This window comes from Falco biarmicus, chromosome 2 (genome assembly GCF_023638135.1).
Source record: "Falco biarmicus isolate bFalBia1 chromosome 2, bFalBia1.pri, whole genome shotgun sequence".
Classification (NCBI taxonomy): Eukaryota; Metazoa; Chordata; class Aves; order Falconiformes; family Falconidae; genus Falco; species Falco biarmicus.
Genome location: NC_079289.1, coordinates 6,953,813 through 6,969,602, shown reverse-complemented (window position 1 = coordinate 6,969,602; position 15,790 = coordinate 6,953,813).

Sequence of the window (15,790 nt, the reverse complement as noted above, 5' to 3'; positions counted from 1 at the left end):
CCCACATCCAATAAAGGATGGAGAATCTCCTTAGCCCTCTCTTTGCTGCTAGCGTATTTATAGAAATATTTTTTATTGCCTTTTACAGCAGTAGCCAGATTACATTCTAGCTGGGCTTTGGTGCTTCTAACTTTCTCCCTGCACAACCTCACCACATACTTGTAATCCTCCTGTGTGGCCTGCCCCTTCTTCCACAGGTCATAAACTCTCCTTTCCCTGAGTTCCAACCAAAGCTCTACATTCAGCCAGGCTGGTGTTCTTCCCTGCCAGCTCATCTTTCAGCACATAGGGATGGTCTGCTTCTGCACTTTTAAGTTTTCCTTGAAGCATGTCCAGCCTTCCTGGGCTCCTCTGCCTTTCAGGACTGCCTCCCAAGGGACTCTGTCAACCAGGCTCTAAAACAGGCCAAAGTCTGCCCTCCAGAAGTCCAAGGTAGCAGTTCTGCTGACCCCCCTCCTTATTTCTCCAAGAATCAAGAACTCATCATTTCATGACTGCCCAAGGTGGCCTCCAGCCATCAGATCACCCACAAGTCCTTCTCTGTTTGGGAACAGGTCCCATGGGCACCTTCCCTCACTGAGTCCCTCACCAAATGTGTCAAGAAGGTCTTTTCCACACAATCCAGGAACCTCCTGTACTGTTTCCTCTCTGCTGTCTGGTATTTCCAGCAGACATTTGGTCAGTTGAAGTCCCCCCAGAGAACAAGGGCTAGCAATTGTGAGACTTCTCCCAACTGCTTATAGAGTATTTTGTCTGTCTCTTCATCTTGGTTGAATGGTCTGTAACAGACTCCCACCATGATATCTGCCTTGTTGGCCTTCTCCCTGATTCTCACCCATAAAAACTCAACCTTATCATCACCACCATTAAGCTCTAGGACAATCAAAACACTCCCTAACGTACAGGGTTACCCCACAGCCTCTCCTTCCTTGCCTATCCCTCTGCTCTCTGCTTCTGCCAGTCATCCCACCATGTTTCTGTGATGGCAACCATGTCATGGTTTTCCTGCCGCACAATGGCTTCCAGCTCCTCCTGTTTGTTGGCCATGCTGCATGTGTTGGTGTAGATGGACTTCAGTTGGACTATTGATCCCAAAAGCCCTAATTTCTACATGACCATACTCAGGTGCTTCTGTGGATTCTAACACATCAACAACCCTTGTATCTTTGCTGCTGCGTTGATGTCCATCCCCTACCTCCACTGAGAGGGCAGACCAAAGGCACCTTGCTAGCACACCATCCCTCAAACACTGGCATTTCCCAGGCTTACCTCTAGTGAGCCTGGTTTTATCCCTTTCCCCCTTCATGTGATGCTTCAAGGTGAGACACTTAATCTATTTGATAGTCGGCCTATGTGACTGCAGTATGCAACTCTGGACATGTAATGAGGAGTTGTGGCTTTCTCTAAGGAGAACAAGAACCCTCTCTCATTCCACATGAAAAGCAGAAGGTGATCTCGCTGCAGTCATGGCATAGAGCTTGCTCTTACCGCATAGGCCCAGGAGAATCGGCGTACAGTCAATCCACTGGGGGACACTAGGTGTGAAATGTCACGTTCACTGTACATTTACAGAACCAGCTTCAGATGCAGCAGCTGAGCTGCTGGCTGGCGAAGTCCCTCCAAACACAAATACCTGCCCTGTGTACTGAAGCCCTAAATGGCACTGGCCAGGCTTCTCTGTCCTGCTGGTGCTGTGGTTCTGCTTTTCAACCATGGACTGTGGAAGCAACTCCATTTAATGCCTCCCAGCTCTCTCTTTCTGTGTGAATGGCATCTTTGAAGCAGTTCTTTGATTCTGTCTTTTTGCCATATGCATGCCCTGTACAGGGGTAAGAGCTGCAAGGTCAAACCCTCCTTGGAGAAGTCTCTTCTCAGCTATTCTTGGATTAACTTCCAATTCCAAACAACCTGATCTTACTCTTCTCCCTCCAATACCTTGATTATTGCTTTTTCAGCTTTTTTCTGTTTAATGGGGAAGGTTGGCACACTGCCCATGATGGCATAGATAGTCTGTCTCCCTTTTTACGTAGGGACATTTTAAGAACTTACATGATTTCAAAGCAGACTTAGGTGAAATGGGGGATTAAGGAAAAGAAAAAAATAACCTCATGAACAAATGCATGACTGATAAGGGAATTTTGAACTGTACATCTCCAATCATTCACTCCAGTGCCTGAGATTTTGTGGCACATATGGCCTTCTGTCAGGGGATTCCACAACAGCAGGCAGTTACTAACAAATAGCTCGCCATCATAAATAATGCAAAACTCAGCAACATTATTACTGCATACTGCCATGATCTATTTGTTTTCAGAAAAAAAAAGCGATACCTTTTTTTTTTTTTAAAAAAAATTAAATTCTAACTTTAACTACTTTAACAACAATTAAAGAGGAATTGGAATGTTTTGTTACTACAGTAGACAAGACACATTTCCCTTCCTTCCGAATCTAAGATTTAGATAGAAATAATACTTTTTTGGGATTTCATAAATCTGTGTCCTGGCTTCTCTTACACACTCATACCACACCCAGCTGGTCAGCTAGAAATGTAAAAGACATTCCTTATTGATCACTTTGGCCATACCCTTTTGAACCAGGACAGTGTTGTTTTGGTCATTAATCTTTTATTTTGTCCCATCTGGATTAATTTCAAGGGTGCTCAATGACAGCCTGTATTTTTCTAGGGATTTCACTTGTGGACTATTGGTGCTTTGCAGATTCTGGATAATGAAGACCTACTGCTGTCTTGTCAGGTAAGTAAGTATTACTATTGCCATTTGAAAAGGACAAGGGATGAGGAAATGAGGCCTAATTTGTGACCTGACAAAGATCATGGTGGAGGTCTACAGAATAATTTAGAATGGAAAAAAGTCTCCCAGGCTATGAGTTCTTTGTCTTTACACAGGATGGATCTTTGACAGATGCAAATAACTCCCTAATGAGCTGAGGATCATTCTAGCTTTTGAAACAGAGAAAGTGTCCCAGTGAATCAGGATAGTCCTCCATCTCATTCAGCAGCTTGTCTGTTAAAATTACCTTTGAGGAGCCAATTCAGAAGCGGACAGCCTGCAGTAGGACTTTTACTTATCCCCTCACTAGAAAAAAAAAATCTACTTAATTCTCCAAAGTTTTGTGATGAATTAAGATCTGAAGAATGCATACTTCTTTTCAGAATTCTTGGTTTTTAAAACTTACTGTTACAAAGCTGGATTTTAATGCTACCAGCTCATATCCAACAAAAACAGTTCAGTAGCTATCATTAATGGCAACTATGAACAGACACTCAGATGTCTTAAAGACCTAACTATAAATTTGAATTCCCAAGTTTTACAATCAATCCTTGATGTATGCACTTATTCATAGCTTTCACCACTCAGAAGATTCCAGTAAGGATGTACAAATCCTCTGTACTCTTCCAGGCTTCTCACTGGAAGCTGAATGAAATTCAAAGGAAATGTGCGTGGCTGTGATCTGTCTACAGTTTAACTGAAATGTCACCAGAGGCTCTAGAAAAGTTTGAGTTCTCCGACACAGTGCAACTTTATAACTTCCAGATAAAGTTCCCCTGCGCAAGAAGCATTTTTCTTAGGGCAAGGCTAAAACTGCGCAGGGAGCTCATATAGGACACAAAGATTTTTTTTTCTTTTTTTTTTCCTGCTCCCAATGCCAGGTGTATTTGTTCACTCATCAGTCTTTAATGTGAAGCAAGAGAAATGTGCACTTGGAAAGAGTAACAAACTCCTGCCAGTGATAACCTCTCAGCTGAATATATTTCTCAGACTAGATAGTAGCAGGGAGAATAAACTCTTCTTAGTCGTGCTGTTTAATGCAGTGCTGGTAAGTACTCAGCTTTTCTAATACTGTATAGAGCAGAAGGTTGCTTCTACCTTCTGTTCATGCTAATGCCATCCAGCTCAGGAAGGACCACTCTGATAGTTCAATCTAATCAATAGTTATGCATACATTTTGTCTCAATTCAGGAAGATCATACTGCAGCCTCCTGAGGATTCTGATTATTAAAATATTAAAAGATAGATATTTTTTGAGCTTGACAGAAACAAATGCATTTGTGCCCCATCAATAATATATCATCTGTAAATTAGTGTCTGAATCAGTGTTGTGTGGCTGCAGTGAAAAAAACCAGCACTGGCTTTATTACATAATAAAATGCCCTTAATTGTTGGACTAGAGCAGCTTTATAACATACCATTACTTTTGGTAACAACCTCTGCCTTTCATCGATCAGAAAATGTTATCAGTCAGAGCCAGATTGAAAGTAAAACTGAAGAATAATATTACAGGGCTGATGCAGTTGAGTGAAATAAATTGGTGCTGGCCTCGCTTTGAATTCAAAATGAAATATAATTAATAAGAAGATTTACACAATAACACATTTCCAACTTTTGAAGCCAAACGTTTGCATTCAAAGCCGCAAAGCATTACATACAATTTGACTGCATTTCTCAAACCATGGATGGCATGTTGTCAAGCCTCTTTTTCTTTGCTTGTTTGTTTGCTTTCTTGTGGCTTAATTAAAGAGCATCTCAAGGTATAGTCTGGAGTTACTTTAATGTCACTAAGCGCTCAGCAAGTGTGGCAGGCCTGGAGACTGTGATGGCAAGAGGCCGTTTGAATATTTTCTTGTTCCCATCTGTTTAAATGCAACTTATGGATTTAAGATCCCACCTTAAAGCACTCATATAATTCTTTTTCTATGTTGTTTGCTTGTTTGTTTGTTTTCTCCTCAGCAGAATTTTAAGAGCTAGGAGAGCATAGCTGGGGAACACTAACTGGGGGCTGTGATTTAGTTCCCAGTCAGACCCTCCAGCCTCAGCCATGACTCCGGAAAACAGACATATCTAAGGAACAACTCCAACAGGTCACTAGAACTACACATGTCCTTAACTGCTTTCTTAAATCTGTGCATTGGGCCATAATCCTTCTGGGCTGGAGCTTACATTTTAGAAAATCCTTAGCTCTGCCAGAACAGAAATGGTAACAATGGATGAGTTTAGGCCATTAATATGGAAAGCCTATATAATGATGTCAAGTTTCATGTCATGAATATAGCTAATTTGGGAGCCTATAATGAAATTCACTGCCAAGGTTATTTTCTACAGCTCTATACAGAATAATACTTATATTCCTGATAATCGAATTCGCTCTGCCTCACTCCCCCTTTCTCTCTTCTTTTCCCTGTGAGCAACACTGCTTGTGTAACTTTCCAGTGGTTCAAAGGTTTGCAGGTATAGGCAAGCATGCAAATATTTAAAATCTAGAGGGGAAACCTGTAACACAAAGCTCCATTATTCATCTCAACTTGATCAAAGTTTGTGGGTGTTTTATTTCAAGTGTGTAAGAACAAGCACGGGTGTGCCATGGGAGTGGGAAGTCTAAGTTAAGTTGCTGACTTAAAAGTGAGAACCAACTGTGGAGAATTGCAGAAGGATTGTTAAAGGCTAAAAGACTTGATGCTTAAGTGGCAGATGAAATTCAGGACAGATAAATGTAAAATGACATACACAGGGAAAAATAATCCAAACTTCACACATAAAATGATGGGCTCTGAACTAACTGCTATTACTCAGAAATAAGATCTTGGGGTTATAATATACAGTTTTATTGAACTCAGTGCTCAGCTCTGGTTTTTTTACCAGGTATGCAAACTTAGTGCTAACAATTGTTATGAAAGAGAATAAAATAGAAAATATCTTTAAATTACTCTGTAAAGTGCTGTTTTGCCTGCATGTTAAATTCTGTGTGCAGGTTTCAAGAGCATAATGTTATGAGGACAGGCCAAGTGAACAGTAGGAAGGCAATCAGTGGTGGGATGCAGATTTCACATGAGGACAGACCAAATAGGGTGTAACTTTTCAGTGAAAAATAATGGCAACTGAAAGAAGGTTATAACAAGGGTGTATAAAGTTCTGTGAGATGCAGAAAGGGCTCATAGGAATTAATTTTCTACTCTCTGTACCCATACAGAAACAAGTCAAGGTAGCTGGTAGCAGGTTCAGATCAAGCAAACCAAGAAAACGTTTCATTACACAACAGAGAATTAACCTCTGAAATTCCCTGCCACAAGAGGCGGTGGGTGTTGGAACTGTGCGTAGATAAGATGAACAGATGAATTATTGGAATAACAATACATTGAGGGCTAATCAGCTCAGACAACAGTGCCTCAGGCTGTCCCTAAGCTGCAAATTTTTGAGGAGCAGAGTTTTCTGGCTTAGTATTGCTGTACAGTCTCTGTCTCTGAATCCTCCTCCCCAGGCATCTGCTGCTGGCCACCTCTGATGACAGGATGCTAAGCTAGCTGACCCAGCACGGCTGTCCTTTTGTCTGTGCTTATTCTGTGTCATAAACTGCCCATACTCAGTCACCGCTATCGCATGTTACAGACTTGCAATGGTGAGGGCTGCAGAATTTAAAACTTCCCCATCTCCCTGCTAAGGCTGGTGCTGTTTCCACCTCAGAACACAGCATCCAGCCTCAGACAGAGTTTCAGTTGAGCCCATACATTTTTTTTTAATCTAAATCTGGATTTAGTCTAGCCATTAGAGAGATAGAGTTTGGACAATAAATTGAGATTAAAACCAGAAAGCTGCCAAGGTTCAACAGAGCTCAGCGCTTACGTTATCTCTCTCCATAAGCCGTCTAGCCCTGCTTATCCGCACAGAAAATGTAAATGCATCTTTCCAAAACAATGAAGAGATGAAATTAGCATCAGCAAGGCTCACTGCTTTCTCTCTGGCTGAAGATTGTAGATTGGAGGGAAATGTCTGGATTTGGTACATAAAAGGCAGCTGACAATTACTCCCTTTTCTGTATTTTCTCAGTACTTTTCCATTCATGCCTGATAGTCTATCTGCCCCACCTTCTCCTTCCTACAAGTGCCTTATCTCTGTATTCTTCAACTTATCACTGCAAAATTGAATTCTTTACAATGGAAGTAGTAGGAACTGAGCCTGCACCAAAGGAGAAAAAAAAAACAAAACCAAAAACAACCCACTTTTCAATTTGCTTAGAACTGCTGTGCAAATAAAAACAAGAAGAAAATGACTGATTAAAATGAAACTCCCAGCAGCAGACTTTTGCATTGAGTTTAAATTTCTGTTTCTCCTGAAGCATACTGTCTGAAAATTTCTGTTTATCAGCTGAAGTTCTTCTCTTCCTCCAGAATGTATCTGAACTCACATTTCCCAGCTCAAAGATGACTGAGGGCTAAATTGTGTGTTCTTTTATTCAGTCTAGCAATGCAGTAAGAAGTAATGAGATGCCTTCCCATTTGCTTGGTAGGGTCACTTGGAACTTGGGGCAGTCTCTTTTAAGAGTAGGGAGAATAAGGAGATACTTTTGTTGCTGTTTTTGCTATGTTTGTATAAAATACAGTCTCCACTATGCATGCTACAAAATTAAATACCAAGGTTTAAAGTTTACTAACCAGCGCTCCTGGTTTCAGGGATGACTTCATCTTCAGTGAGTAAATAAACTCTTTACAGTCACATTCAACATCAAGTATACTCATAGGCCTTGCTTTCATCATTAGGAAATGTCCAGCTACTTGTAATGACAGAGGAAATATCCAGCCAGTGAGTCTGTCTAACCTGGTATGCTGTCCCCAGAAGGGGCAACTGAAGATGCCATTGAGGGATAGTATGTGAGCTTGGCCACCTTCTGCAGTCCATTTCTTTCAAAGTCCCTGCCACTACTGCAGTCATTGGATAGGCATCCCTTCCTATTTCCTACTTTTGTTTATGGACCTGCTGGCCATGAATTTGCCTACAAGTTTTTTGAACCTGCTGATACTACTAACTGCCTCCCCCACTTCCTGCAACAACAAATTCCAGAAGCAGGTAAATAGCATCCTTTTGTTTATTTTAAAATCACCTCCTACCAGTTTCAGTGAACGTCCACACTGTTCAAGTAGAGAATGATTGCTAAAGGACATATTCCTTAAACATCTTTATATGCCAATTAAAAAATAGTTAACAAGTTTCTGGGTGAAGCGTTTAAGTTAGACTAGAACCATATAATCATAGAATGGTTTGGGTTGGAAGGGACCTTTAGAGGTCGTCTAGTTGAACCCTCTGGCAATAGGCATGGACATCTTCCACTAGATAAAGTTTCTCAGAGCCCCATCCAACCTGACCTTGAATGTTTCCAGGGATGAGGCATCTACCATCTCTCTGGGCAACCTATGACAGTGTTTTACCACCTTCATTGCAAAAAAAAAAAAAAAAAAAAAAAAAAAAAAAAATCTTCCTTATATCTAGCCTGAATTTGCCTTCTTTTAGTTTAAAGCTATTACACCTTGTGCTGTCTCTACAGACCCTAGTAAAAAATTTGTCCTCATCTTCCTTATAAGGTCCCTTTAAGTATTGCAAGGCCACAGTAAGTTCTTCTCAGAGCCTTCCCTTCTTCAGGCTGAAAAACCTCAACTCTCTCAGCCTTTCTTCATGGGACAGGTGCTCCAGACCTTTGATCATTTTTGTGTCCCTTGTCTAGACTTGCTCCAACAGGTCCATGTCTTTCCTATGCTGAGGATTCTGGAGTTGGACGCAGCACTCCTGCAAGAGTGGCAATATCACCTCCTTTGACCTGCTGGTCATACATCTTTTGATGCAGCCCAGGATATGGTTGGCTTTCTGGGCTCTGAGGGCAGATTGCTGGCTCATGTCCAGCTTTTTATCCAACAGTTCCTCCAGGTCCTTCTCTGCAGTGCTGCTCTTAATCCCTTCATCCCCCAGCCTGTACTGATCATGGGGGTTGCCCTGATCCAGGTGCAAGACCTTGTACTTGGCCTTGTTGAACATCATGAGGTTCATACGGGCCCACTTCTTGAGCTTGTAGAAGTTGTGCATCTCAAGTAAGTACCACATTTACATGTTGCAGGAAATGCTGAGACATATGTTCCAAATGAATCTTCAGTAATTTAATTTCCAGATGAATACATTTGGAGGAAGCAGCAGTCAGCATCTTGAGTAGAGATAACAACACATCTTGCAGAACTGTGAAATATTTAGAGTTTTCTAGCTGAATGAAAACCATATGGAGTGCAACCAGGAGTAGCAAACTACCCATCAAGATTTCATTCATATCTATGTATCCATTTTCAAAAGCAGTTATTAATTTCTTAAGTATTTCACCTTAATAAAATCAATTTTCCTTTCCATTTACTGAGTTGTCTAGTTTTCAGAGTAATTTTGACAGATGGAATAAATTGAAGGTGTCCCATTCTTCTGAGAATAGACACATCAAAGGGAACAGACTGGTCCATCCTAACAGCGCCTACAGTCCCAACACCAGTGGCTTCACATGAAATTTGTGGATGTTCCTCCAGCAAGTTGCAGAAGCTTTTCTGAGGATTGATGTTCTAGCTGTCTATTTAAGAAAAGTGTCTTCCGGCAGCAAGTCTTAACCAGATTATTGTTGACATTCAGCAGAACAAGAGGGATAATTTCTTAACCCTCTGAGACAAGTCAGCATTGCAAGCACAGTCTTTCTAACATTTAAGGGTCTTGGAACGGACAGCATGAGAAATGGGCTGAGATTTCACCTTGCCTGTCTGGGTCATAGGTAAATAAATTATGCTCTGATGTAAGCTGCAACAGTCTCCCACAGAGAGCTTGATAGGACCACTGTCAGAACTGAAAAAAGTAATATTGCCTTTCCTGGGATGCCTCACTATGCACTGCTCCCCCTGGTATCGAGATAAGCGCTTTGTTTAGCATCATGAATACACACCTTCTATAAGGAAGTATGACATCTGGAGAAAACCCAACCCATTATACTTACTTAGTCTTTGGAAGGGAAGCTGGCAAAGCTAAATAAAAATTCTTGTGCCATCAGAATTTCATCATTGTTATTGCTACTATTACTACCAACAGCCAGCAAGGGCAGCTGTAAAAGCAGCAGTCCATGTCATCAGGGCTTTTCCTTTAATTTTGGCTGTCCATTCTCTTTCCAGTTTTGTATGCTCCAGGTTTCTACTACCAAGCCTCCTTAATGGTGTACTCTCAACCATTTTATCCACTGTGCTTCCTAGTCCTTCCATTTATTCTGTTCCTTACATTTGTGTCTCTTGTACTTACCTGAAAACCAACAAAACCTTTCCTGCAACTGGCACCTTATTTGCTAGGCTTCACATTACTCTCTCTGATTAGGTAACTGTCTCATCTCATTCTCTATTCATTGTCTGACTGTTGAGATCATTTAGGATGGTGACTATGCACTGTTTTGTCTTTGCTCAGCACCTGACATGGCTGGATCCTGGTCTTGACTGCTCCAGGCAACAGCTTGATAATAACAAGACAGAATGTTATAATTCAGTAGTAACCTGTTGATATATGAAAATACATTAGCATGCAACAAAACCAAAGGATAGTGTCTTTCTTTCTATGAGCACGATGACGAGCCTTCACATTTAAGCTAAATCTCATACTTGTTTTGTGCAAAATGTAGATTGTATTACATATCTAAAGCCACACATAAGGACATCCATTTCTTGGCCTTTAATTACAAGGTTGTTGATTTGATTTCTGATATTATGAACCTATTTCTGTATGGTCATTTAACATGTCCATCAGTGTTAGCAAAAAATGAAAGCAGTGAAGATACACTCTGTTTATATATTTTCCCCTGTTACTTTAATTTGCAAAAATTGTCAAAGCCTTCAGAGCTCACTCAAATACTCCTTACAGTTTTCTAAAATACTAACATAAGGAAGTAAAACATTCACTCAACCCTGCCCCAAAATTCAAGAAGAGTCTCTCCATATGCTTTGTCAGCTTCTCCACATTTCTTTTGCTCTCTCTTTTCATTCTCCAAATTTGTCTTCAGATTGAGAATTCAAAGTAAACTTAAATCACACATGTATATCCACCTGCATATTCAATATAACAGCATGCAAACAAAAAGTAAGACATTCAAAGGTATCTATTTTGGCATACAACTAAGCGATCTGCTAGATAAAAATGCCAAGTTTCTGACAACCCTCAGTGGAGCCAACTGGCTTCTCACACATTTTAACAAAGATTAAAAAAGGATTAAGAAGCTTATCTTAGACATCTGTTTCTTTGGTCCTGGCCGTAGCATCTTTGGTTTAGTGGGGATCTTCACAGACTGTGAGGGAAGAACTGATCCCAGCAGAGGGAATGAGGTCTGGTAAGGTAGGTTGTACCAAGCCACAACACTGAAAATGTCATTGAAGGTGTCCACCAAGTTACAAAGGGACCACTGAAAGAAATGGATAAACCCAAATTGCAGGCAGCAACAGACTTACATTTAAGACCAGTGTAATATTAAATCTATATGACTGTGCAAATCCAATTGAGGAGCTGTGTTTTGGGCAACCCCAGTGCCATAAGCCATTGAGCATCTGCGGCTTCACCATCTTTTTGTGGTCAGGGAGCCTTTGTGGCAGTTGAGGGTGGCAGAGCCAGTGCATCATTGCTCTGTCTTAAATATAATGCATTGGCTTCCTGGCCTGGGAAGTCTTGCAACTGCTGTTTTCAATGGCAAACATGGACTCTCCTGAGGGGTCAAGGAGCTGACTTCAGGGAGAGAAGGTAAGAAGCACCCTTTTGCCATCTTGAACCAGGTGACAAGACCTCTCTCACCAGACCCTCCAGGCTCATGTTTCAGCAGCAATCAGAAGATGGGAGTTTTGTCCCCACAGGTACAAGAAGAAGCCTATGCAGAAAGTTCTGCATATCCCTGCAGGAGAGTTTGCATCTCCTCCACCATCCATGACATTTATTTAAATATCGAGAGCTTAGAAATAATTTCCATAAAAATTGAGTGTACAAAAAATAAATTGTCTCTATGAAGGAAATACCTAATAATGAAGTTTAAATGCTTCCCGTGAACTTAAATCACTTATATCTGCTTAGGGTGGGATGTAGGAGCATAGTGAAATGTAGGTTGTTGTCCTGTTGCTGAATGAGCTTGCCCCAATGCTGGGATTAGGTAATTAGGCAGTTTAGCTTCTCCAGTCAGCCAAGGTTGGACACAGTACCATGTCGATTTAGTGTATACAGTGCTTTGGCTTCCACATTGCTGCCGCTGCAAGGCTCTGCGCTTTGGTACTCTCAGCTTGATGGATAAATTTGTTATCTTACAATATATCACCCTCTTTGTGATTCTTACTAGACAAAGCCCCTTTCTGAATATGTTTTGTCAAGTTTCTTTAGACTAAGTAACAAGAGAAATGTTTGTACAGCAAACTCTTCCTTCAGATGCTCAGACAGTTTCTTTATACGTGTGCATACACATTCGTGATGCTTTCAATTGGTTTTTCTGGCGTATCTCAGAACAATTCTCTTCTGATGTTAGCTGTTGTTTGTCTGAGATTGTCTTTGTTTATGCAGTCTGGCAAAACTTAAATAAAAAGGCTTTTCCTGAAAACCTTTGAAGGCTGGGTGGCTCTGGATCCTGGGGAATGGCCGCACTCTCATACAGGGCGTTAATTTGAAATCATCATTAGTTTTGTTCTCTGCTATTATGGGTCATTTTCACTGGGGATATGAATGATTGAGGTAATATCCACTGTGCCAGACAAGCAGCCCCACCTCACAGCATACTGTCACTGACAACCATTAATGCAGGAGGTGGAATCAGCGGAGGGAGGGAAGGCTGACCGAGCAAATGGCACTGGGATCTCAGGCAAGTTGATGCTACAGCTGTCTCTGCTGTGTTTCTTCTGTGCATGACAGGAGGATTTCAGTTCACCAAGCTTTCAGTAAGAAGCACTTCACAAAGCCCTGCATTACATACTGTGGTAAGAATTAATATCTTTTGTTTTACCAGCAGATGTGATCTGAAACTGTGCAAGTTCCAAATAAATAGGCAGTGCAGAACACAGCACGTCAATCAGGATTTAAAGTCAAGTTATGTTTAAGCTCCAGAGTGCAGGAGTCTGGTTTTGCTAATAAAAAATGCAGTACTCATTTTCTTGAAAGACTTAACATGGCACTGACAACCAGATGGCACTTCTGATTTTTCTTCTCTGGGATAGGCTGGAGTTCTTTTTTCCCCCACCTTGGCTACTGATGTAGGAAAAAATTCTTGGCTACTTCTGCATCTCCAGATGATCATTTCTTGCTGAGGAAGTGGTGGTGGTGGGGTCATCCAAGGATTTTGCAAATGTGTATGAAGGCATGATAGAGTGACATGAAAGAATGTGCAAAGAACTGTGCATATGACAGGGCTGGTACAGAAACATGACTGTTGGGTTTTTTTTTCCCTTTGATGGGAAATGCCACAATTCTTGATTGTTTGAGTCCTTCTTCAACAATAAAATAATGTGTGCTCACTTTGGGGCAAGAATTGTATTTTTACACACGAGAATATCAGAGATACACAAAAATAAATCCACAGATGATGAAGCAAATGTGCTGCAAGGAGGAACAGGGATGTCCTACTCCAACATTTATGTGCCCACTATTTACTGTGAAAAATATTTTGCTACTTTTAAAGAAAAATCTTTCTTTTCCTGTTCAGGCTAGAAAAGATTAAGGCACTGAGCTGAAGCATAACATAGTAACGCATGTAAGTTGCACACAGGAAAGCGTTTTGTTTATAAGGGATGAAATTGTGTATTATTCCAACAAACAACTTTATACCACTTATACCCAGCCTTCCAGTTTAGGCATGAATTTTCCCTTAGGTCTGCATTGAGAGCCTCCTGAAGTCAATAGAAAGACTGCTGTTGAATTCTGATGGGCTTTGACTTAAGCTTTAATGGAATATATGCTCTTGCTTGACTGTGTGGTTTATATTTTGATGAATTACTTGTCATATTCCCTCAGATAATTCATGGCTTCACTGGAGAGATAAACCCAAATCTTGTTCAGTGGCCCCATCTTTTATAGGTATTGCAATTTACAATATATCAATCATCTGGCTGTCTTTAAGAAATTTACAGTAACATTGTAAAATTATATAAGACTAACATTTCAGAGATCAGAACTGGAGAGATTTTATTAGCACTTAAAATGCCCTACCTATATCCAATGACACATTTAATTTGCAATGAATTCCACTGAATACTCACAATTTCCAGAATGTTCCCATTAGTTATTACAATTGATACATTGCTATATGATGGACAAGAGGTAAGCAGGTAACGGAGCTATGTCCTGGAGCCCATCCCCAGGCACTGCACAGGGGCCTGCAGGATCAAGATTAGCTTCAGATGCCAGCACCACGTTACTGTCAATGGAAACCATGCTCTCAAGCTACAGGAAAGGCTGAGAGGGAGGTCAAGGTGTATTGTGGCTACAGAGCTCATGGGTGCATGGTCACCCCCTGCAGCAGCAATAGCCATCCTGAAAATCTTGGCCCTCAGCAGCAGCAGTAGCCAACTTGATTCTTGTCAAGAGCTTTTGCCCTCTCTAGCCCCTTGCTCTTGAGGAAGAAAGAAAATAAACTGCTGAGACATCTTGCAGTGGCTCTAAGCCAATGTATGCTTATATCCTGGTTTCAGCTGGGATAGTTAGTTTTCTTCTTAGTAGCTGGTGCAGTGCTGCGTTTTGGCTCTGATGTGAGAACAATGCTGACAGCACACTGATGGTTTTAGCTGTTACTGGGTGATGTTTGTACTAAATCAAGGGCTTTTCAGTTCCTTGGGCCCTGCCAGTGAGAAGGCTGGAGGAGCACGGGACATTGGGAGGGAACACAGCCAGGACAGGTGACCCGAACTAGCCAAAGAGCTATTCCATACCATATGACATCATGCTGCGTATATAAACTGGGGGAAGAAGAAGGAAGTGGGGGACACCCGGAATTATGGCATTTGTCTTCCTGAGTCCCCGTTACGTGTGACGGAGCCCGGCTGCCCTGGGGATGGCCGGACACCTGCCTGCCCAGGGGAAGCGGTGAATGAGTCCCTTGCTTTGCTTTGCTTGCATGCGCGGCTTTTGCTCTACCTATTAAATTGTTCTTATCTCCACTCTTGAGTTTTACATTCCTTTCCGATCCTCCTCCCCATCCCTCTGGGTAGGGGGAAGTGAGCAAGCGGCTGCGTGGGGCTGGGTTGCCGGCTGGGGTTAAACCACGACAGCTTAGAAGACCAATAACAGTAGCAACTAAGGATATGACCTTATGTCTATAGTATTTTCTTGCACTATCCCCCTGCTTTCTACTGGTACAGGATTAGGACTTCATTTCTGTTTCAGCCACATTTTATTATAATGATAGCTTGGAGGCCATCATATTCCTGAGCTTTATTTTTTGGCTCCATTCAAATGAGGCTAGTCAGGTTTTATGAAAGGTTAATAATGTACCTGTGAGAAGGCAGCACCTATTTCCCACTAATTGGAGGGTTTTTTGCTACAGGTCATGTTTTTGTTGGAAATATTTGGACAGTTTACTAGAGTTAGTTATCCAAATTCCAACAGAGACAGGAATGAGGGCTTGAGAGAAGGCAGCAAGGACTCTTAAATCAGCTCACATAACTATTCTTATTGGAAATGGTGCATGGTTGTGTCTTAGGAGGTTTTGTGATGCATCTTCTGCACCAAGGTCTTCCAGCCTTTCACCTCTTGTGTAGTGGCCAACCAGAAAAGCTCTGGCCATGTGTCTTACAGGCAAGTCTAGCAGACATGATTCATCTTTCCAAATTTTAGATATCTGCAGTGGCTCAGAGGAATGAAAGACGAACTTCTGGGCATGGTCCATCCTAAAATAGATACCTGAAGTATATTAGATGATTCACACTCTCTTAGTCTTTGTGGAATGGAGCCTAGGGTGACTAGCTCAGATGTGCAGGAGAATACTTAAAGTCAAG